This window comes from Triticum urartu, chromosome 3A (assembly GCF_056163025.1).
Source record: "Triticum urartu cultivar PI428250 chromosome 3A, HENAU_Tu73, whole genome shotgun sequence".
Taxonomy (NCBI): domain Eukaryota; kingdom Viridiplantae; phylum Streptophyta; class Magnoliopsida; order Poales; family Poaceae; genus Triticum; species Triticum urartu.
Window position 1 is genome coordinate 561,875,049 of NC_141875.1, and position 25,981 is coordinate 561,901,029.

Below are 25,981 nucleotides of genomic sequence, written 5' to 3' on the forward strand. Positions count from 1 at the left end.
TAGAGAACTCTGTCAATCACTATCTTATCTGGAAGAATAACTCCCACTTGATTCAAGCAATTGTAGTACCCAAACATTCTGAGCACATGCTCACTAGCTGAGTTATTCTCCTCCATCTTGTAGACAAAGTACTTGTTAGAGGTCGCATACCTCTCAACACGGGCATGAGTCTGAAATACCAATTTCAGCTCTTGGAACATCTCATATGCTCCGTGGCGTTCAAAACAGTTTTTGAAGTCCCGGTTCTAAGCCTTAAAGCATGGTGCACTAAACTATCAAGTAGTCATCATACAGAGCTTGCCAAATGTTCAGAACGCCTGCATCTGCTCCTGCAATAGGTCTGTCACCTAGCGGTGCATCAAGGACATAATTCTTCTATGCAGCAATGAGGATAATCCTCAGATCACGGATCCAGTCTGTATCATTGCTACTATCATCTTTCAACTTATTTTACTCTAGGAACATATCAAAAATAAACGGGGAGCTATAACGCGAGCTATTGATCTACAACATAATTTGCAAATACTATCAGAACTATGTTCATGATAAATTAAAGTTCAATTAATCATATTACTTAAGAACTCCCACTTAGATAGACATCCCTCTAGCCATCTAAATGATCACGTGATCCATATCAACTAAACCATGTCTGATCATCACGTGAGATGGAGTAGTCTTCAATGGTGAACATCTCTATGTTGATCATATCTACTATATGATTCACGTTCGACCTTTCGTTCTCCAGTGTTCCAAGGCCATATCTGCATATGCTAGGCTCGTCAAGTTTAATCCGAGTATTCTGCATGTACAAAAATGGCTTGCACCCGTTGTATGTGAACGTAAATCTTATCACACCCAATCATCACGTGGTGTCTCGGCACAACGAACTGTCGCAATGGTGCATACTCAGGGAGAACACTTATACCTTCAAATTTTAGTAAGGGATCATCTCATAATGCTACCGTCATACTAAGCAAAATAGGATGCATAAAAGATAAACATCACATGCAATCAAAATATGTGACATGATATGGCCATCATCATCTTGTGCCTTTGATCTCCATCTCCAAAGTACCGTTATGATCTCCATCGCTACCGTATGACACCATGATCTCCATCATGATGATCTCTATCAACATGTCGTCATATGGTCTTCTCGCCAACTATTGCTTTTGCAACTATTGCTATCACATAGCAATAAAGTAAAGCAATTATATGGCGCTAGCATCTTATGCAATAAAGATACAACCATAAGGCTCCTACAAGTTGCGATAACTTTAACAAAACATGATCATCTCATACAACAAATTATATCACATCATGTCTTGAACATATCACATCACAACATGCCCTACAAAAACAAGTTAGATGTCGTCTACTTCGGTGTTTCAAGTTTTACGTGGTTGCTACGAGCTTCTAGCAAGAACCGTTCTTACCTACGCTTCAAAACCACAACAATTTTTCGTCAAGTGTGCTATTTTAAGCTTCACCAAGGACCGACCATAGTCAAACTCGATTCAACTAAAGTTGGAGAAACAGACACCCGCCAGCCACTGCTACCTCTTGAGCACTGCGTTGGATTTCCTTCAAGAGGAAAGGATGATGCAGCAAAGTAGCGTAAGTATTTCCCTCAGTTTTTGAGAACCAAGGTATCAATCCAGTAGGAGGCTACGCGCGAGTCCCTCGTACCTGCACAAAGGAAATAACTCCTCGCAACCAACGCGATAAGGGGTTGTCAATCCCTTCAGGGTCACTTACGAGAGTGAGATATGATAGGATAATATTTTTGGTGTTTTTGTGATAAAGATGCAAAGTAAAAATAAAAGGAAAGTAAAAAAAGCAAAGGAAAGTAAAAGGCAAAGGAAATAACTAAGTATTGGAAGATTAATATGATGAAGATAGACCCGGGGGCCATAGGTTTCACTAGTGGCTTCTCTCAAGAGCATAAGTATTTTACGGTGGGTGAACGAATTACGGTTGAGCAATTGACAGAATTGATTATAGTTATGAGAATATCTAGGTATGATCATATATATAGGCATCACGTCCGAGACAAGTAGACCGACTCCTGCCTGCATCTACTACTATTACTCCACTCATCGACCGCTATCCAGCATGCATCTAGTGTATTAAGTTCATGAAAACAGAGTAACGCCTTAAGCAAGATGACATGATGTAGAGGGATAAATTCATGCAATATGATAAAAAAAACCATCTTGTTATCCTCGATGGCAACAATACAATACGTGCCTTGCTACCCCTACTATCACTGGGAAAGGGCACCGCAAGACTGAACCCAAAGCTAAGCACTTCTCCCATTGCAAGAAAGATCAATCTAGTAGGCCAAACCAAACTGATAATTCAAAGAGACTTGCAAAGATAACCAATCATACATAAAAGAATTCAGAGAAGATTCAAATAATGTTCATAGATAATCTTGATCATAAACCCACAATTCATCGATCTCAACAAACACACCGCGAAAAGAAGATTACATCGAATGGATCTCCACAAGAGAGGGGGAGAACATTGTATTGAGATCCAAAAAGAGAGAAGAAGCCATCTAGCTAATAACTATGGACCCGAAAGTCTGAGGTAAACTACTCACACTTCATCGGAGGGGCTATGGTGTTGATGTAGAACTCCTCCGTGATGGATGCCCTCTCCGGCGGAGCTCCGAAACAGGCCCCAAAATGGGATCTCGTGGATACAGAAAGTTACAGCAGTGGAATTAGGGTTTTGCTCCATATCTGATCGTTTGGGGGTACGTAGGTATATATAGGAGGAAGGAGTACGTCGGTGGAGCAACAGGGGGCCCACGAGGGTGGAGGGCTTGCCTCGGGGGGGTAGGTGCGCCCCCTACCTCGTGGCCTCCTCCTTTATTTCTTGACGTAGGGTCCAAGTCTCCTGGATCATGTTCGGTGATAAAATCACGTTCCCGAAGGTTTCATTCTGTCTGGACTCCGTTTGATATTCCTTTTCTTTGAAACCCTAAAATAGGCAAAAAAACAGCAATTCTGGGCTGGGCCTCCGATTAATAGGTTAGTCCCAAAAATAAGATAAAAGTGGATAATAAAGCCCAATAATGTCCAAAACAGTAGATAATATAGCATGCAGCAATCAAATATTATAGATACGTTGGAGACGTATCAAGCATCCCCAAGCTTAATTCCTGCTCGTCCTCGAGTAGGTAAATGATAAAAAACAGAATTTTTGATGCGGAGTGCTACTGGGCATAATTTTAATGTAATTCTTCTTAATTGTGGTATGAATATTCAGATCCGAAAGATTCAAGATAAAATTTCATATTGACATAAAAATAATAATACTTCAAGCATACTAACTAAGCAATTATGTCTTCTCAAAATAACATGGCCAAAGAAAGTTCATCCCTACAAAATCATATAGTTTAGTCATGCTCCATTTTCATCACACAAGAATGCTCTCATCATGCACAACCCCGATGACAAGCCAAGCAATTATTTCATACTTTAGTAATCTCAAACCTATAAACTTTCACGCAATATATGAGCGTGACCCATGGACATAGCACTATGGGTGGAATAGAATATGATGATGGCGGTTATGTGGAGAAGACAAAAAGGAGAAAGTATCACATCAACGAGGCTAATCAATGGGCTATGGAGATGCCCATCGATTGATGTTAATGCAAGGAGTAGGGATTGCCATGCAACGGATGCACTAGAGCTATAAATGTATGAAAGCTCAACAAAAGAAACTAAGTGGGTGTGCATCCAACTTGCTTGCTCACAAAGACCTACGGCACTTGAGGAGGCCCATTGTTGGAATATACAAGCCAAGTTCTATAACGAAAAATGCCCACTAGTATATGAAAGTGACAAAACAAAAGACTCTCTATAATGAAGATTATGGTGCTACTTTGAAGCACAAGTGTGATAAAGGATAGTAACATTGTCCCTTCTCTCTTTGCTCTTTTTTTTATTTGGGCCTTTTATTTTCTTTTTTTGGCCTTTCTCTTCTATTTTTTTCATTCCTCACTTGGGACAATGCTCTAGAAAATGATCATCATCACACTTCTATTTATTTACAACTCAATGATTACAACTCGATGCTAGAACAAAAGATGACTCTATATGAATGCCTCCGGTGGTGTACCAGGATACGCAATGAACCAAGAGTGACATGTATGAAAGAATTATGAACGGTGGCTTTGCCACAAATACTATGTCAACTACACGGTCATGCTAAGCAATATGACAATGATGAATGTGTCATGATAAATGGAATGGTGGAAAGTTGCATGGCAATACATCTCGGAATGACTATGAAAATGCCATAATAGGTAGGTATGGTGGCTGTTTTGAGGAAGATATAAGGAGGTTTATGTGTGAAAGAGCGTATCATATCACGGGGTTTGGATGCACCGACGAAGTTTGCACCAACTCTCAATGTGAGAAAGGGCAATGCACGGTACCGAAGAGGCTAGCAATGATGGAAGGGTGAGAGTGTGTATAATCCATGGACTCAACATTAGTCATAAAGAACTCACATACTTATTGCAAAAATCTACAAGTCATCAAAAACCAAGCACTACGCGCATGCTCCTAGGGGGATAGATTGGTAGGAAAAGACCATCGCTCGTCCCCGACCGCCACTCATAAGGAGGACAATCAAATAACACCTCATGTTTCAAATTTGTTACATAACATTTACCATGCGTGCATGCTATGAGACTTGCAAACTTCAACACAAGCATTTCTCAAATTCACAACTAATCAACTAGCACGACTTTGATATTATTACCTCCATATCTCAAAACAATCATCAAGCATCAAACTTCTCTTAGTATTCAAAACACTCATAAGAAATTTTTTACTAATCTTGAATACCTAGCATATTAGGATTATTCAAGCAAATTACCATGCTATTGAAGACTCTAAAAATAATCTAAGTGAAGCATGAGAGATCAACAGTTTCTATAAAACAAATCCACCACCGTGCTCTAAAAGATATAAGTGAAGCACTAGAGCAAAACTATATAACTCAAAAGATATAAGTGAAGCACATAGAGTATTCTAACAAATTCTGAATCATGTATGGCTCTCTCAAAAGGTGTGTACACACAAGGATGATTGTGGTAAACTAAAAAGCAAAGACTCAAATCATACAAGACGCTCTAAGCAAAACACATATCATGTGGTGAATAAAAATATAGCTCCAAGTAAAGTTACCCATAGAAGTAGACGAAAGAGGGGATGCCTTCCGGGGCATCCCCAAGCTTTGGCTTTTAGGTGTCCTTAGATTATCTTGGGGGTGACATGGGCATCCCCAAGCTTAGGCTCTTGCCACTCCTTGTTCCGTAATCCATCAAATCTTTACCCAAAACATGAAAACTTCACAACACAAAACTTAAAGTAGAAAATCCCGTGAGCTCCGTTAGCGAAAGAAAACAAAAGACCACTTCAAGGTACTGTAATGAAATCATTATTTATTTATATTGGTGTTAAACCTACTGTATTCCAACTTCTCTATGGTTTATAAACTATTTTACTAGCCATAGATTCATCAAAATAAGCAAACAACACATGAAAAACAGAATCTGTCAAAAACAGAACAATCTGTAGTAATATGTAGCTAGCGCAAGATCTGGAACCCCAAAAATTCTAAAATAAATTGCTGGACGTGAGGAATTTATCTATTAATCATCTTAAAAAAGAATTAACTAAATAGCACCTTCCAAATAAAAATGGCAGCAGTTCTCGTGAACGCTAAAGTTTCTGTTTTTTACAGCAAGATATCAAGACTTTCCCCAAGTCTTCCCAACAGTTCTACTTGGCACAAACACTAATTAAACAAAAAAACAGAGTCTAGGTAAATTATTTATTACTAAACAGGAGCTAAAAATCAAGGAATAAAAATAAAATTGGTTGCCTCCCAACAAGCGTTGTCGTTTAACGCCCCTAGCTAGGCATAAAAGGAAGGATAGATCTAGGTATTGCCATCTTTGGTTGGTAATTCTTAAATGAGGCATCTACCATCCTTAGGAATTTCTTTATTTTTATTGATTATCAAACTTTTAGGCACAAGATCGAGAAATTCATTTGTAACAAATGGTTCCTTAATGATAGCAAAAAGATTAGGATGGATACTTATAGATTTGAGATCCGTAGTTTCTTTGCTAGAGGGTTCACCTTTATTTTTAGGAACATACATGAGCTTGGAAATTTTAGTTGGAGGACTTGGGGTATTCTTTACGGAAGAAAAAGCGGTTCCCAAGTTGGTAATGATACCCTCAAGTTTATCAATTCTAGTGGAATCATGATTTATTCTTTCGTTAACTATAGGTTCCTTCTCTTTAATATTTTTCAAAGTTACTCCTACTTTAGATCCATATTGGGTAATTTGGTTGTCGATCTTTTTATCAAAATTTTCAATCAACTCAATGGTAGCAACTTTATTTTCAATAATTTCAAGTTTTTCCATTAACCAAGAGAGGTAGTGAGCCAAATAAATCTATCATAGCATTATAAGAATCAAAATTGTGGCTACCCAAGAAATTCCCTTCGGTAATGGTATCAAGGACATATCTGTACCAAGGAGCAACGCCAACATAAAAATAGCGAAGAAGAACGGAAGTAGATTGCTTACTGGTAGATCTATTTTGAGCATTGCAAATTCTATACCAAGCGTCTTTTAGATTTTCTCCCTCCCTTTGCTTAAAATTTAGAACTTCATTCTCAGGAGACAACGGAGAAGATAGAGGACTCGCCATAACGACAAGCAAACAGAAAAGAGGCAAACGGAAAAAGAGAGGGAGGATAGAGAGAGAGGGCGAATAAAACGGCAAGGGTGAAGTGGGGGAGAGGAAAACGAGAGGCAAATGGCAAACAATGTAATGCAGGAGATAAGGGTTGTGATGGGTACTTGGTATGTTGACTTTTGTGTAGACTCCCCGGCAACGGCGCCAAAAATCTTCTTGCTACCTCTTGAGCACTGCGTTGGATTTCCTTGAAGAGGAAAGGATGATGCAGCAAAGTCGCGTAAGTATTTCCCTCAGTTTTTGAGAACCAAGGTATCAATCCAGTAGGAGGTTACGCGCGAGTCCCTCGTACCTGCACAAAGGAAATAACTCCTCGCAACCAACGCAATAAGGGGTTGTCAATCCCTTCACGGTCACTTACGAGAGTGAGATTTCATAGATATGATAGGATAATATTTTTTTGGTGTTTTTGTGATAAAGATGCAAAGTAAAAATAAAAGCAAAGTAAAAAAGCAAAGGAAATAACTAAGTATTGGAAGATTAATATGATGAAGATAGACCCGGGGGCCATAGGTTTCACTAGTGGCTTCTCTCAAGAGCATAAGTATTTTACGGTGGGTCAACGAATTACTGTTGAGCAATTGACAGAATTGAGCATAGTTATGAGAATATCTAGGTATGATCATGTATATAGGCATCACGTATGAGACAAGTAGACCGACTCCTGCCTGCATCTACTACTATTACTCCACTCATCGACCGCTATCCAGCATGCATCTAGAGTATTAAGTTCATGAAAAAAGAGTAACGCCTTAAGCAAGATGACATGATCTAGAGGGATAAATTCATGCAATATGATAAAAAAACATCCTGTTATCCTCGATGGCAACAATACAATACGTGCCTTGCTGCCCCTACTATCACTGGGAAAGGGCACCGCAAGATTGAACCCAAAGCTAAGCACTTCTCCCATTGCAAGAAAGATCAATCTAGTAGGCCAAACCAAACTGGTAATTCGAAAAGACTTGCAAAGATAACCAATCATACATAAAAGAATTCAGAGAAGATTCAAATATTGTTCATAGATAATCTTGATCATAAACCCACAATTCATCAGTCTCAACAAACACACCGCAAAAAGAAGATTACATCGAATAGATCTCCACAAGAGAGGGGGAGAACATTGTATTGAGATCCAAAAAGAGAGAAGAAGCCATCTAACTAATAATTATGGACCCGAAGGTCTGAGGTAAACTACTCACACTTCACCGGAGGGGCTATGGTGTTGATGTAGAAGCCCTCCGTGATGGATTCCTTCTCCGGCGTAGCTCCAGAACAGGCACCAAGATGGGATCTCGTGGATACAGAAAGTTATGGCGGTGGAATTAGGGTTTTGGCTCCGTATCTGATCGTTTGGGGGTACGTAGGTATATATAGGAGGAAGGAGTACGTCAGTGGAGCAACAGGGGGCCCACAAGGGTTGAGGGCGTGCCTAGGGGTAGGCGCACCCCCCTACCTCGTGGCCTCCTCCTTTATTTCTTGACATAGGGTCCAAGTCTCCTGGATCATGTTCGGTGACAAAATCACGTTCCCGAATGTTTCATTCCGTTTGGACTCCGTTTGATATTCCTTTTCTTTGAAACCCTAAAATAGGCAAAAAAATCGCAATTCTGGGCTGGGCCTCCGGTTAATAGGTTAGTCCCAAAAATAATATAAAAGTGGATAATAAAGCCCAATAATGTCCAAAACAGTAGATAATATAGCATGGGGCAATCAAAAATTATAGATACGTTGGAGACGTATCAGCCACCTTTGTGCGAAGCACATCGGTAGAACCAGTCTCATGAACGCGGTCATGTAATGTTGTTCCAGGCCGCTTCATCCAACAATATCGCCGAATCAAAGTAAGACGTTGGTGGTAAGTGTCGGTGTCAAAACCGGCAGATCTCGGGTAGGGGGTCCCGAACTGTGTGTCTAAGCATCAAAGGTTACTGGAGACAGAGACACGATGTTTACCAAGGTTCGGGCCCTCTTGATGGAGGTAAAACCCTACGTCCTGCTTGATTGACTTTGATGAGTATAGGGGTTACAAGAGTTGATCTACCACGAGATCGTAATGGCTAAACCCTAGATGTCTAGCCTGTATGATTATGATTGCCTCTACGGACTAAACCCTCTAGTTTATATAGACACCGGAGGGGGCTATGGTTGTACAGAGTCAGTTTACAGAGAGATAAATCTTCATATCTGCACGCCAAGCTTGCCATCCACGCAAAGGAGAGTCCCATCCGGAGATGAGGGAAAGTCTTCTATCTTGTATCTTCGCAACCCATTAGTCTGGCCCATGTTACACAGCCCGGACACCCGAGGACCCCCTAATCCAAGACTCCCTCAGTAGCCCCCGAACCAGGGTTCAATGATGATATGTCTGGCACGCAGATTGTCTTCGGCATTGCAAGGCGGGTTCCCCCTCCGAAGACTTTAAAGCATCTGAACCAAAGGGCTATATTCGGATTTACATCTTCGGTCTTGGTAAGGTGAGCTCTTCGAACAGTTCGGCTTTACATTAAATGTTATATCCTTCGACTTCTGTGCCATTGCTGCTCCGGCTCCCATGTGTCAGACGAATACGAATGGTCCAAGCATTTTTACACATAACACCCGGGCCATGTAGGGAAGGCGTTTATTTAAGGAGATTGAATCTCATATGCTATTCCACACCAGGTGAAAAATCCTTACAGCTTGCCACAAGAAACCATGCAAGCATGGCCAACGCTCCCAGTTCTTCTTCTCGCCCCCATGGTCCGCAAAAAGGCAGTTGGGAGAGTTGTTCTGTATCCCATGCCTGGCTGACCAAGCTCCAGATGTAGGTATATCTTCCCCTACGGATCTAGTCCCCATTCGGCCGGGATTAACCTCTTTTACTGGCGAAGCCTTGGTAGAAAATTTCCCTAATCCTTCAGAAGGGGAGCGAGTGTGCTTTGTTTCCTTTTTATTAAGAGGTGTTGGATTTCCAATCCATCCTTTCCTCCGAGGTCTCCTGGAGTACTATGGCCTCCAACTGCACAACCTTACGCCAGGCTCCATTCTACACATCGCGGGCTACATCGCTCTTTGCGAGCTGTTCCTAGGCTGTGAGTCCCATTTTGAATTATGCAGGAAGCTTTTCTGCCTCGTCCCTCGCTCCCAAAAGGGATCCATATTTGAGGTGGGCGGCGTCGAACTTTGGCGCATAGCCGGGACAGGATAACTATCCGGCACTCCAAAGAAGGCATCCGAAGAGTGGCCCTCGAAGTGGTTTTATATTGAAGATGTCGTTCTATCTGACCCAATCCGATGAGGCCGACCCACGTTTTCCAATGCTCCGTTAAAGAAGCGCCACAGTCGGCGCACCCGAAGCGTCGAGGAGGAAGATAGTGCGTAGGGTCAGAAGCTAATGGACAAGATAAAGACACTCGCCCAATCCGAACTGTCCATTATTGAGGTAATGGCGATTTCAATAACGCGGGGCATTCAGCCACTCCAATCCAGAGGACTCCCCATGTGGCATTACAACGGAAAAGACGACGCATCACAATGCGGACGTAAGGGTCCGGACAACTTCGCCGCCTTGGCCGCCATGCTGGCTAATCTTTTTAAGGGGGGGAAGAGGAATTCACTCGCCTTAAGTGCCGAGATGATTTTTCCATGTACAACCCTCCCAGCTGGGTAAGCCTTCCTCAGCAATTTTACTTAATACTCCTCCTGAGTCGTACCCAACTAAACTTAACCCCACCATTTCTTAACAGGAATGGAGGAAAGTTGTTGCAGAGATCTATAGCCCCGCCCCGTAGCCGGAGGACCATAATCAGGACCTGGATCCCAGATTCGAAGAAGATCCGGATATATCCGTAGAGCTCAAGGAGGGGGTTTTCTATCAAGCGAGTTATGACGGCACGGAAGTGGCCATTATAACCGATTACCCCGGCCTTCTCCCTTCCTCTCACGTAAGTACCCTGAAGATGTCTCCTCAAAAAGAGTTTTCTCACTGCGCTTCACCCACTGCACTGTCTTGTGTTTTAAAGGGGCAGCGCTCGTCTCGCCACTCCGCATCAGAGGCATCCCTTAAAAGGGGGATGTTGACACACGAACACGTCACGTGTACCCTCGACGCCGGGGGTGATGCACCGCAGCTCACGTCGAAGGAGACCCGACCGACAGCGCGATACGCAAGACAGTCAACGGGCGCTTTTGCAGACCCGAAAACCCCACACCCCCGGGAGGGACCCCGTCAGGGAGTGCGGCGGCTATGGGCTGCCCTAGGTCGATTCGCTCGCCCCTAGAGCCTCGGGATTCGCAGCTCTCAAACACAAAGAACAGCGAAGAACGAGATAGAAAAACGGTGGAGAGATAAAACGTAGATGAAAAAGTAGTATATTGATTTGTTCGATTGTGTGTTGTTCAATCGGCCATCACCCCCAACATACATAAGAGGCAGCTGGACTTCCCGTATAAGTAAAGGATTCATCTAGGCTTTCCTTACAAGAAAAATTACATAAATTCACGTCCTAGAGTCCTAATTCTATTCCAACTCGGATTCAGGCTGAATCTGGCCCAAACTCTGTCTTCCTTCTTGCGCAGGCCTCCGGGCTTGCATACGATCTCCGATCGAGACGGCCCAAATATCAAACTTGTGCGCCTCGACGATACGAACAACTCTCATGTTGATCACTTTTTCAAATAAGGCCATCTTGAATACTTTTCGAGGTCATCTTTATCTTCCAGTCGGACTCGGTCTTGCAATAGACTGGATTATCCGAGTCTCGTAGTGAATTTGTAGGCTATATATTATCTCTGATGATGATGACTTCAAAATCAAAGTTTACCGTCTTGATGATGCGCACAACTTATGTATTGAACACTTCTTCGTCCAAGGTCATTTTGATAAACTTTCGAGCACATGTTCAATTTCACTCGGACTTGAGCTCATCCACTCGGATATTAGATACTTTCACTCGGATCGTCCGATTGGACTTTTTCACTCGGAAGACAATCTTTAACTCGGATGACTATATTTCCACTCGGATGACTATATTTTCACTCGGATGACTACATTTCCACTCGGAAGGCACTATCTTATTCAATCGGCAAGTTTTCGTCCCGATGGTAATCTTTTCACTCGGAATATTTTCACCTGGACGACAATTTCACTCGGATGATCATATTTCCACTCGGATGACTGTATTTCCACTTGGATAATAATAAGTTCATCTGGTCATCAAACTTTCACTCGACCGTAAACTTTCACTCGGATGGTAAACTTTTCACTCAGATTTCCGACTAAAAACATAGCCCGATCTTGATTTGTCTTTCCAGGCCTCACATGACCTCGGATTGAGACGAATTATATATGAAAATCGATCGGCTCGACAAGACGAAACTTTTCCGTGTTGAAGGTTTTTCGATTTAAGGCGGTCCTGATGGCCGAATTAATCGCGCAACCTATCAGACAAAGTGTCTCGCACCTCGCGCCATATTTCCGTTGAGGTTCGGTCTGCAGTGTATTGCCTCTAACTTTTGCATATGAACTCGGATTGAGATGATTTATATATCAAAATCGATTGCCTCGACGAGACGAAGACAATTCCTTAAGAGTGCTCCTTCATCCGAGGTCATCTTGAAGACGCGATTGGCCAAAAACCACTCGGAACATTGAATTATGCCACTCGGAGTATAGTTTCGGTCCGTGAGATAAAGTCGAATGAATATAACCGAAACATCAAAGTAGTTCCACTCGGTGACGTGAATATTTTTATGCTGAAAACCCGTTCGGTTTAGACCATCTTCATTGCAATTTGTATCTTGCCAAAATCAGGTGTCAACACATGCCCCCCTGTTTTTCGGCAAAGCTTGCACGCCGAAAAATAATATGGTCTAAAACCAGCCTTTATAGGCAACCGATGTTCCACTAGCTCCCGGCTTAACCCTGGCATCTCATGATATTCCCATGCAAAGCAACAAACATATTCTTTCAATAGCTCGATTAACTTAGCCTTAGAATCGGCTTTCAAATTTTTGTTTATAAATGTTGGTCGAGTGACTGAACCATCTCCAATATCTACCTCTTCTAACGGATCGGCTGATGTAAAACCTTGTCCAAGTTTATCCATGTCATCCAACTCCTCTATAGACTCATACATATCATTCTCATTGGACCGATACTTTACAAGACGTTTTTGTAACCACTCGGAATTAGGATCCATTTAAACATATCATACCTTGGAGCCGATTGCATTCACTCGGCTTTAAAGAGACGGGCACAAAACCATTCTTGGTCACGCTGAGAAAATCAAATTCTGATAAGTCACATCCCGTCAAGCAAGTAGCATTGGGATGTTGCCAATCCACCGATGCATCGGCCAAAGCAACACATGCCGAGTTATCCGCATGAATAACTTCCACTTCATCATCAACCCACTGAATCAAAAACTGGTGCATAGTGGATGGCACGCACTGGTTTGCATGAACCCAATCGCGGCCTAGTATGACATTGTAGTTACCTTGCACCTCAGTGACAAAGAATGCAGTAGCCAAAGTTTTGCTTCCGACTGTAAGTTCCACATACATCACACCTTTGGCTTCAGTTTTCTCTTTGCCTTCAAATCCATTGAGCACCATATTGGTCTTGATCAATTCTTCATCAGGCAAACCCAATTTCTTGAAGACCGAATAGGGCATAAGATTTACCACAGCACCACCATCAACAAGCATCCGAGTGAGCGGCGACCCATTGATATGACCTCTGACATATAATGGTTTAAGATGCGTTACTGGTTCTTTTGGCTTCTCGAATATTGCATTTTTAGGGCCAAAATTCAGCTGAGCCACCTCCCCTTCTTCATCTACAGCACGAAACTCAGCAGGTAAGTAATACACCATATTGATATCCATACCTTCATGAACCGGCGTAGACTCATAGTCCAACATATCAGCCTCCTCCTCGAGTGCATCCACAAATTCTGAAATTTGTCCGAGTGAAGGAGAAGCAATAGGTAACGTAGACAATGCAATGATTGCGTCATCCTCTTTTGGTAGTGTAGGTGTTGCTGTGATAGGTGTAGAAGCCACAGCATCTTGTATTTGTTTGGGCCTCCACACTTGTTTTATAGGTACCATAGGTCGAGTGTCATTGAACAACTTATCCCTTTGCTTCTCGGCCTCTTGTTCTACCATCTCTTGACTCCTTAACCTCTGTAGTTTCCTCTTTTGTGTCTTTGTTAGCCCTGGAGGACACCACTTTGGCTGAGTGCATTTAGGATCTCTCTTTTTACTCGGCTGGCACTTGCTTCATGGTCATTAGCTGAGTGCTTTGGCGCCATAGAAAGTATCGGCTCAGTCGGATTGCTATGCACAATCGGATGCTGTATGGCGAATGTTTTGGTGCCCAAGATAAGTGAGTTGGCATCCATTTTCTCCTTGCCTTTTCCCAACTCAACTGCTGCAACACTTGGTGATTTAACACGCCATTCTTTTCGACTTTCCAGATGCATGAAATTTCCACTCGGGCGCACCTTTTTACTCTGATGGAATCCACTCGAATGGATGTCACTCGGATGGAATCCACTCGGATGGAATTCAGTCGGATGGAATCTACTTGACCACATTTTTTCACTTGGATGACTTCCACCTGGGTGCATTCTTACACTCGGATAATTTCCATCCGGTCGCATGTTTTGACCAGCCGACTGATAGCCACCAATGTTCAGTCGGCCTCTATTTGAATAGTCAAGTCGATCCCAAACAGATTGCGTATGCTCTTCTGGAAACGGCACCCTTGGTCCACTCGGTTTCATATACTAACTGAACATATTAGCTGATGGTGACCTTGGTCGCTTCAGATGAGTCGGCCGATTAAAGCTAGAACCGGCCGACTGGTTGGTGTACTTGGACAGCAACATATCAAAAGTTGGCTTGATCCGCTTGCGCTGTACTTTAACTTCATTCCTTTTCCACTTGCCAATTTCTGGACTCTTGGGCTTGACAAATCTCACACGAGCATTTTCTTGCACTTGCACTTGCCCCCCGAGTGTAGGATTCTTGATGGTGATTTTGATCACTTCCTTGCCATCAGGTTGCTTACCAAGCACAACCTGTCTCCCCAAGACCTTGTTGTCCTCCTTGTCATTCCTGGGCTCACCAACAATGACATTAGGTTTATTAGCAGATTCGGCTACCTCCGGCCGAATGAGTAGCTTCTTCCCCTCCAAATCCATGGTATTCATTGGAAAAGGTTGTTTATCAACTTGCATCTCAGAAAAGTTCAATCGTCCGTCATTAATGGCCGATTGTATCTGTCGTTGAAAAACATTGCAATCATTAGTAGCATGAGAAAAAGAATTATGATACTTGCAATAAGCACGCCGTTTTAGCTCTTCAAACGGCGGTAAAGTATGAGATATTCTAATAATCTTAGCCTGCAGCAAAGCATCAAATATTCTATCACACTTAGCAATGTTAAAAGTGAACTTCATCTCTTCATCACGATTCTTATGAACCGGTATCAGATCATTGCAAGTAAAGGGTTTGGCCTTAGATGGCCAAACAAATTCAGTAGCAAAAACATCACCCTCATCGTCTGAATGATCACTGTCATATTCCACCATATTCATCTTCGGACGATCGGCTTTGTATCTATGTACTTCTTTGAGGTCTTTGCTTTGGCTTTCCTGAGCCAAAGCCCTTTGTAAGACTTGCTTGATATTTAAAAACTCATAGCCTTCTAGCTTTTCTCTAATGGGAGTTCTCAAACCACTCAGCACTAGGTCTGCCAAGTCCCTCTCGGTTATCACCAAACTAAAACACCGGTTTTTTGTTTCTCTGAATCTCTTGACGTAATCGGAGACCAATTCATCATGCTTCTGTTTGACCGATGTTAGATGTGACAACTTGAGTTCATTGTCACCGCTATAAAAGTGATCATGAAACTTCTGCTCTAGCTGCGACCAAACCCGAATGGAACCATGTGGTAAAGAAGAAAACCATGAAAATGTGGTACCAGTTAATGATAAAGGAAATAAACGCACTTTCAATTCATTCAATGAGCCTGCCTCACCCAATTGTGCTAAATATTGACTAACATGCTCCCATGTGGTTTTTGTGCCCTCTCCATTGAACTTAATAAAATCTAGAATCTTATATCCCAGAGGGCACTGGATGGCATCAAAGTACTCGGGGTACGGCTTCTGGTAAATCCGATTCCGAGGTAACTCAACTCCAAAATTTTCTCGAAGCATTTTAGACATCTCCTCTCTAAGATTAGCTAGACCATCATCCATAGTGGACGATGCAGCTTGTGGCAGTGGCACAGAAGGAGTAGGGTTACTAGTTGTAGGTAGGAATTCTGGTATGTACATCGACCCATAATTTGGTAGTGGTCGAGTGGATGTAGCTGTAAGTAGGGTTTGGTTCGGCGTTGCCACCGAACCTGTCATGCTCATAATAGGATTAATGGGTGCAGCCATATTCTGATTTGTTTGGGTAGGATAATAAGTCATCGGCACGGGAGGCGCCGATGAAATGGGTAAAGCCAGAATAGGGTTTTGCACACTAGCAGCTACACCGTAATTACCACTAGCCGATTGAGATATATTCTTCTAAGCATTAGTATTTTCTATGAAAGTTTGATAGACTAGATTGTTACCATCAGCAATACGACTCTCCATCTCAGCCCACTGCTCAGGAGAAAAAGTAGTACTCACAGAGGGTTTAACCTGCTCGGCTTGAAGAGGAGGGAACTTCATTTCTTCAATCGGAGTGATGTTGCCTTGGCGATCTTTCTTGAATTTTGCAAGGAACTCCTGCAGGTCCTTCTCCTCGCGCGCCTTCTTGTACTCCTCATAGACTTGGCGACGATCGGCCGATATCTCATCAAGACTGGGCTTAATGATGTTATCGGCGTCTACCTCAGATGGCTTGGGAAGATCGGACATGGTGGATGATGATGATTGATCTTCGGTCCCCAGCGGAGTCGCCAAAAAGTGTGTTGACACATGAAAACGTCACGTGTACCCTCGACGCCGGGGGTTGATGCACCGCAGCTCACGTTGAATGAGACTCGACCGACAGCGCGATACGCAAGACAGTCGACGGGCGCTTTTGCAGACCCGAAAACCCCACACCCCCGGGGGGACCCCGTCAGGCAGTGCGGCGGCTATGGGCTTCCCTAGGTCGATTCGCTCGCCCCTAGAGCCTCGGGATTCGCAGCTCTCAAACACGTAGAACAGTGAAGAACGAGATAGAAAAACGGTGGAGAGATAAAACGTAGATGAAAAAGTAGTATATTGATTTGTTCGATTGTGTGTTGTTCAATCGGCCGTCACCCCCAACATATATAAGAGGCGGCTGGACTTCCCTTACAAGTAAAGGATTCATCTAGGGGCTTTCCTTACAAGAAAAATTACATCAATTCACGTCCTAGAGTCCTAATTCTATTCCAACTCGGATTCAGTCTGAATCTGGCCCAAACTCTGTCTTCCTTCTTGCGCGGGCCACCGGGCTTGCATATGATCTCCGATCGAGACGGACCAAATATCAAATTTGTGTGCCTCGACGATACGAACAACTCTCATGTTTATCACTTTTTCAAATAAGGCCATCTTGAATACTTTTTGAGGTCATCTTTATCTTCTAGTCGGACTCGGTCTTGAAGTAGACTGGATTATCCGAGTCTCGTAGTGAATTTGTAGGCTATACATTATCTCTGATGATGATGGCTCCAAAATCAAAGTTTACCATCTTGATGATACGCACAACTTCTGTATTGAACACTTCTTCTTCCAAGGTCATTTTGATAAACTTTCGAGCACATGTTCAATTTCACTCGGACTTGAGCTCATCCACTCGGATATTAGATACTTTCAGTCGGATCGTCCGATTGGACTTTTTCACTCGGAAGACAACCTTTCACTCGGATGACTATATTTCCACTCGGATGACTATATTTCCACTCGGAAGGCACTATCTTATTCAATCGGCAAGTTTTCGTCCCGATGGTAATCTTTTTACTTGGAATATTTTCACCTGGACGACAATTTCACTCAGATGATCATATTTCCACTCGGATGACTATATTTCCACTTGGATAATAATAAGTTCATCCGGTCAGCAAACTTAAACTCGACCGGGAAATTTTCACTCGAACGTAAACTTTCACTCGGATGGTAGACTTTTCACTCAGATTTCCGACTGAAAACATAGCCCGATCTTGATTTGTCGATCGAGGCCTCATACGACCTCCGATTGAGACGAGTTATATATGAAAATCGATCGGCTCGACGAGAAGAAACTTTTCCGTGTTGAAGATTTTTTGATTCAAGGCCGTCTTGATGGCCTAATTAATCGCGCAACCTATCAGACAAGTGTGTGGCACCTCGCGCCATATTTCCGTTGAGGTTCGGTCTGCAGAGTATTGCCTCTAACTTTTGCATATGAACTCGGATTGAGATGATTTATATAACAAAATCGATTGCCTCGACGAGACGAAGACAATTCCTTCAGAGTGCTCCTTCATCCGAGGTCATCTTGAAGATGTGATTGGCCAAAAACCACTCGGAACATTGAATTATGCCACTCGGAGTATAGTTTCGGTCCGTAAGATAAAGTCGAATGAATATAACCGAAACATCAAAGTGGTTCCACTCGGCGACGTGAATATTTTTATGCTGAAAACCCGTTCACTCGAGACCATCTTCATTGCAATCTGTATCTTGCCAAAATCAGGTGTCAACAAGGGAGCCCACGCAAGGTGGGTCTTCGAAGAGAAAGGCAGATGGCGACACTGCCCGGCCTTCGTCGAAGAGGCCTGGTTTTTAATATGCCCCATGGCATTCATACCGAATTGCGAATTTCCTTACTGCACCATATTTCAGGAAGGGCGTTCGCCGGACTATATCCAAAGATGTCGTCGGACATACGTCCACTAATCCGACCCCGGATCCTGCCTCGAAGCCCTTCTCTTCTTTCCCCTAAAGCCCATTAAGGCCCATTACTTCCCCAGGGGGTTCCGGTAACCTCCCGGTACTCCAGAAAATACCCGAAACACTTCGGAACCATTCTGGTGTCCGAATATAACCTTCCAATTTATCGATATTTACCTCTTCACCATTTCTAGACTCCTTGTCATGTCCGTGATCTCATCCGGGACTCCGAACAAACTTCGGTCATCAAATCACATTACTCATAATACAAATCGTCGTCGAACGTTAAGCGTGTGGACCCTAAGGGTTCAAGAACTATGTCGACATGACCGAGACACATCTCCAGTCAATAACCAATAGCGGAACCTGGATGCTCATATTGGCTCCTACATATTCTACGAAGATCTTTATCGGTCAAACCGCATAACAACATACTTTGTTCCCTTTGTCATCCGTATGTTACTTGCCCGAGATTCGATCGTCGGTATCATCATACCTAGCTCAATCTCGTCACTGGCAAGTCTCTTTACTCGTTCCGTAATGCATCATCCCGTAACTAACTCATTAGTCACATTGCTTGCAAGGCTCATAGTGATGTGCATTACCAACAGGGCCCAGAGATACCTCTCCGATACTCCCGAACTCCCGCCCCAGTACTGGGTGGCGTCGAGGTTATCTCACCAACGAACTGCATAAAAGAGATTTTCGATATCGGCATACTAAACTCAGGTATTCCAGAACTGCAATGATAAAATTATGATGACAACACCTCAGAGCTCAACTCCCCGGGACACTTCCACTAAACCCCTGACAGGAGGCACCAAGTCAATGTTCTCATCATAAAACCATTGGAACGATTCCAAGATACCCGCGTGATCCTAAAAAATTTTTAGTGAAATTTGAGAAGAGAAGAGTCAAAACTCTACGTCAGGATGCCTTACCAGAGAGATGAGGAGACTGGGAAGTAAAAAGAATTCCTAAACTCTCCGATATATAATTCCTAAAAGACTCAAAACATTTTTCTAGACACAACTCGGCCGCTAAAAACGATCAAGCAATGGGGCTCCTAAGGTCGGGGAAGGCTCTGATACCAACTTATAACACCCTCGATGCGACTATATCTCCCACGTGTCGAGGCATGACTTAGAGGCATAATCGCATTGAAGGCATATGTCACAAGTTAGGCAATCTTCACAACATCCCATGTAATATGAATAATAAAGGGGAGAACATAGTTGTCTTACACTCGCCACGTCAATCAAGTACAAAATAACATTACATCATCCAAACACTCATGGCCCGACTACGGTGCCAAAATAAAAGATAACCCAACATGCGACACGGTCCCAATCACCCCCAACTGGGCACCACTACTGATCATCGGGAAAGAAAACATAGTAATGTTGCGAGTCTTCGTCGAACTCCCACTTGAGCTCATACGCGTCTCCTGGAGCGGAATCATCAGGCCCTGCATCTGGTGTAATAGTAAACTGTGAGCCACAGGGACTCAGCAATCTCGCACCCTCGCGATCAAGACTATTTAAGCTTATAGGTAAGACAAGGTAAAATATGAGTGGGGCTGCAGCAAGCGACTAGCAAGTATGGTGGCTAACTTATTCACAGAAGAGAGCGAGAAGAGCAGGCAAAGCACGAGCGAGAAACTAGAGAACAACCTGCGCAAACATTACTCCAACACCGTGTCCACTTCCCGGACTCCGCCGAAAAGAGGCCATAACGGTAACACACTTAGTTGATTCATTTTAATTAATTAAGGTTCAAGTTATCTACAACCGGACATTAACAAATTCCCATATGCCCATAACCGCGGGCACGACTTTCGAAAGTTCAATCCCTGCAGGGGAGTCCCAACTTAGCCCATGACAAGCTCTCACGGTCAACGAAGTAACAGACCTCCTCCCAAGACGTTCCGATCAGACTCGGTATCTCGGTAATTCAAGACACTTCGACAGGTTAAAACAAGACCAGCAACACCACCGGAATGTGCCGACAAATCCCGATAGGAGCTGCACATATCTCGTTCTTAGGGCACACTCAGATGAGACTAGCTACGAGTAAAAACCAACCCTCAAGTTTCCCCGAGGTGGCCCCGCAGGCAGCTCAGTTCGGACCAACACTCAGAGGGAGCACTGGCCCAGGGGGGGTTAAAAATAAGATGACCCTTGAGCTCCGGTAACCCAAGGGAAAAAAGGGCTAGGTGGCGAATGGTAAAACCAAGGTTGGGCATTGCTGGAAAAGCTTTAATCAAGGCGAACTATCCGGGGGTTCCCATTATAACCCAACCGCGTAAGGAACGCAAAATCCGGGAACATAACACCGATATGACGGAAACTAGGGCGGCAAGAGTGGAACAAAACACTAGGCGAGAGGCCGAGCCTTCCACCCTTTACCAAGTACATAGATGCATTAAGATAACATGGCAATATAATGATATCCCAACAAGTAAATAAAAGATGTTCCAACAAGGAACGGCCTCCAACCTTCACCTGCAACTAGCAACGCTATAAGAGGGGCTGAGCAAAGCGGTAACATAGCCAATCAACGGTTTGCTAGGACAATGGTGGGTTAGAGGTTTGACATGGCAATTTGGGAGGCTTGCAAGCAAATGGTAGGCATCGTAGCATTGGCATAGCAAAAGAGCGAGCAAACTAGCATAGCAAAGATAGTAGTCATTTCGAGGGTATGATCATCTTGCCTGCACAGTTGTTAGAGTTGACTGGATCCACAAAAGCAAACTCAACGGGCTCCTCGTTAGCGAACTCGTCTCCCGGCTCTACCCAAACAAGACAAACAAGCAACAAGGATACAATCAACCACATGCAAACTCAAACAACACGATGCAAAGATGATATGCTATGCGGGATGCGATGCGGGATGCAAAATGCAAGATATGACAGGAAATACATGAACCTGGCCTCAACTTAGAAATCCATGTGGGCCACTAGAAAGATGAGATGAAATCTCTTGAAAACGATATAAAGAACGTCGGAATCGGAGTTACGGTTTGGAAATGGCAAGCGATTCAAATATGACACCGGTCTGCGATTTACAGCAAGTAGGCATCTAAATGCAATGAAATGAACATGCTACAACAACCAAATGTGACAACAAAATACATGGCAGGGATGCACACAAGATGCTTAACAAAAGTCTAGCACTGAGCTACGGCCAATTCATCCATTAACAGGTTCAAACAAGCATATCAAAAATGCAAATGACAAACAGATCTCAGACTTAGTGAAATTAACACTTGTCTGGAATTTCAGATCAGGTAGCCCTCTTCGGAGCAACAAAACTACATGCTACAGGACCTGAACATGGCAAAGTAAAGCATGGCATGGAGATACTCAAAGAACTTAACAAAAGTCCCTTAGTGACCTTGAGCCAAAAGGGATCAGAAAATACAATTGCGAGCATGTGAACATAGCAAAAACATAATCAGTTTCAGACTTAGTGAAAAACTGACACATGCTGAAATATAACTCAAGTAGGCATGTTTATGAGCTCGATGCACTCACTACGGTGCAAGTCATGGCAAGACAAGCACACACCCCACAAGAAGGCACAAAATGCAAGCTAGACATGGCAAGAGAAATAGCATAGCATGCACGGCTCAACAACAACAACACCGGCAAAATTACAAACAAGTTGACAATCTGCCCAGATTCACAAAGTAGCAAAAGTAGAGTTCGATTGACTCAAGTTAGGGTGCACCATAAATGCAAACAAAGACATGGATGGATAGAGCACTACAAGACTAACAAAACTCCCTTACTGATCATCCTCAAAAGAGGCACGGATCACTAGGAAACAACAAGAACATATGCATCATAAAGTAAACAGCTCCAGGACTTAGTGAAATTACTAAGTCCCTGAAATCAGAATTAGCAAGTGCACCACTTTGCATGTTTGCACTAGTCACCACACACATCCTAAAAATACATGGGTTGCACCTCTGAAGAGCTGGCAAAACCCTTAACAAAACACATGTAGAACTCACGGGCATAGCATGCACACATTAATCATGGCAAAAATGACAAAAGTGCTAAACGGAGTAGTAGATCTGACAATTAACTCAAGTAGCCCTCTTCTAACAGCATTTCGGGCATCAAGATGAGCTAAAATGAAAATGATGCAATGGAATGAAATGATGTACTCTCTGAGATGAACATTTTGATATGCTATATGCATGAATCGGAGCTACCGATGCAAAGTTACGGGACCACGAACAGGAGCATATGGATCAAGAATTTCGGGACTTAGACGAAATTTACCTCGCGCGATCTAGGGTTTGCTGTTCACCGCGTGATGCACTGTTCACCGGCGGCGGATCTCGAGCTCTCCGGCGACGCGGGACTTGCCGGAGGGAGGGGGTCGCCGGGGACTTGGGCGCCGACGACCGAGGCGACGAGGGGCGGCGATGTGCGGCGGCCGGGGCGGCGTTGCCGGCAGGTGGCGGCGGCCCCGGCGACGGCTGCGGAGGCACGGGGAGCCGCGGGGCTGGCCGGCGGCGAACTCCGGCCGGCGAGGCGGCGGGATGGCCCCTGGCGGCGGAGGCGAGGAAGGGGATGAGGCGGCGCGGGCGGGCGCCTCAGGCCCGGCTCGGCGGCGGGGAGGGCCGTGCGTGGGCCTCGCGGGCCTGGCGCGGTCGGCGGCGAAGCGGTCCCGCCCCGGGACAGGTGGCGCGTCCTGGTTGGGCGGCGGTGGCGGCGGACGTTGTCCGGCTCTGCCCGGACACGTCCGGAGCGGCGGATCTGGGATTTTTAGGGTTAGGGGGGAGAGGATCCGCGAATTTGGAATAGGGGTGTGTATATAGGCATAGGGGGAGCTAGAAGAGTCCAAATGAGGTGCGGTTTCGTCCACGCGATCGTGATCGAACGCTCTAGAACATGGAGCAGAGTTAGGTGGGTTTTGGGCCAAAATGGAGGGGTGTTGGGCTGCAACACACACGAGGCCTTTTCGGTCCCTCGGTTAACCGTTGGAGTATCAAACGAAGTCCAAATGATACGAAACTTGACAGGCGGTCTTCCGGTAGTAAACCAAGGCCGCTTGGCAAGTCTCCGTCCAGTCCGGAAATGTTTAATCCCCACACACGAAAGAAAGCTAGAAATGACCATCAGAGGAGAACGAAGCGCCGGAATGCAAAACGGACAACGGGGAAAAAGCTCGAATGCATGAGACGAACACGTATGCAAAGGCAATGCACATGATGACATGATATGAGATGCATGACAATGATAACAACACACGGAGACAAAGAAACCGAACCCGAGGAAATAAATTAACTTAACGCCGGAAACGGCAAGAGTTGGAGTACAAATAGGGAAAGTTACATCCGGGGTGTTACAACACTCCACCACTACGAAAGGATCTCGTCCCGAGATCTAGGACTGAAAGAATGTCGGGTACTCAGAACGGAGGTGATCCTCGCGTTCCCAGGTAGCTTCACGGTCGGAATGGTGTGACCACTTGACTTTGAGAAATTTGATTGACTTGTTGCGAGTCTTGCGTTCAGTCTCTTCAAGAATAGCAACTGGGTGCTCACGATAAGAGAGATCTTCTTGGAGCTCAATGTCCTCGAAGTTGACGGTGCGATCAGGAGTCTTGAAGCACTTTCGAAGCTGAGAGACATGGAACACGTCATGAACATTTGCAAAGTTTGAAGGAAGCTCGAGTTGATAGGCGAGGTCGCCTGTCTTGCTGACAATCTTGAAAGGTCCCACGTATCTAGGGCAAGATTACCTTTGATACCGAAGCGACGAGTACCTTTCATAGGAGAGATGCGGAGGTAAACATGATCTCCGATCTCGAAAGCCAAATCACGGTGCTTACTATCATAGTAGCTCTTCTGACGGGATTGGGCTGCTTTGAGGTTATCACGAATGACTTTGCACATTTCTTCTGCTTCTGTGATTAAGTAATTACCCAAAAGCTGACGTTCACCGGTTTCAGACCAGTTGAGAGGGGTACGGCACTTCCTGCCATACAGAATTTCAAAAGGGGCCTTGCCCGAACTTGCTTGAAAACTATTGTTGTAGGAGAATTCAGCATAAGGAAGACAATCCTCCCACTTCATGCTGAAGGAGATCACACAAGCCCTGAGCATATCTTCAAGAATCTGGTTGACACGCTCGACTTGACCGCTAGTTTGAGGATGGAAAGCTGTGCTGAAGCGGATGTTTGTGCCCATGGCCTTCTGAAAAGAATCCCAAAACTTCGAGGTAAAGATGCTGCCACGGTCTGAAGAGATCACTTGAGGAATACCGTGCAGAGAGACAATACGGGAGGTATAGAGTTCCGCTAATTGAGCTACAGTGATTGACTCTTTGATAGGCAGAAAGTGAGCCACTTTGGTGAGTTTGTCGATGACAATGAATATAGCATCATTGCCACGCTTGGACTTTGGAAACCCAGTCACGAAGTCCATTTCAATGTGGTCAAACTTCCATTCTGGAATGGCAAGAGGTTGGAGGAGACCAGCTGGCCTTTGGTGTTCTGCCTTCACTCTTTTGCAGACATCACATTCATTCACGAATTGAGCGATCTCGCGCTTCATTCGAGTCCACCAATAAGCTTGCTTAAGGTCCTGATACATCTTCGTGCTCCCAGGGTGGATGGAGAGGAGAGAATTGTGAGCCTCGTTCATGATCACTTTACGGAGGTCACCTTTGGGCACAACAATACGATCCACGAAGAAGAGAGTGTCCTTGTCATCAAGGCGGTAGCACTTGTACTTGGACTGACTCTTGGCAATCCCAATCTTCACCTTTTTCACCATCGCATCAAGAAGCTGGGCTTGGCGAATCTGGTCTTCTAAGGTAGGAGAGACTTGAAGGTTGGCGAGGAATCCTTGAGGAACAACTTGCAGATTAAGTTTGCGGAAAGCTTCACAAAGCTCGGGTTGATAAGGCTTGAGAATCAGACTGTTGCAGTAAGCTTTCCTGCTCAATGCGTCAGCAATCACATTAGCCTTGCCTGGAGTGTACTCAATACTCGGATTATACTCTTCAATCATTTCGACCCATCGAGTTTGTCTGAGGTTGAGATTAGGCTGAGTGAAGATGTACTTGACACTCTTGTGATCAGTGAAAATGTCCACTTTTCTTCCCAATAGAAGATGTCTCCAAGTCAAAAGAGCATGCACAACTGCCGCCAACTCGAGATCATGAGTGGGGTAGTTCTTCTCATTAGGCTTCAACTGGCGAGAGGTATAAGCAACAACTTTCTTCTCTTGCATCAATACTGCGCCAAGACCTTGGAGAGAGGC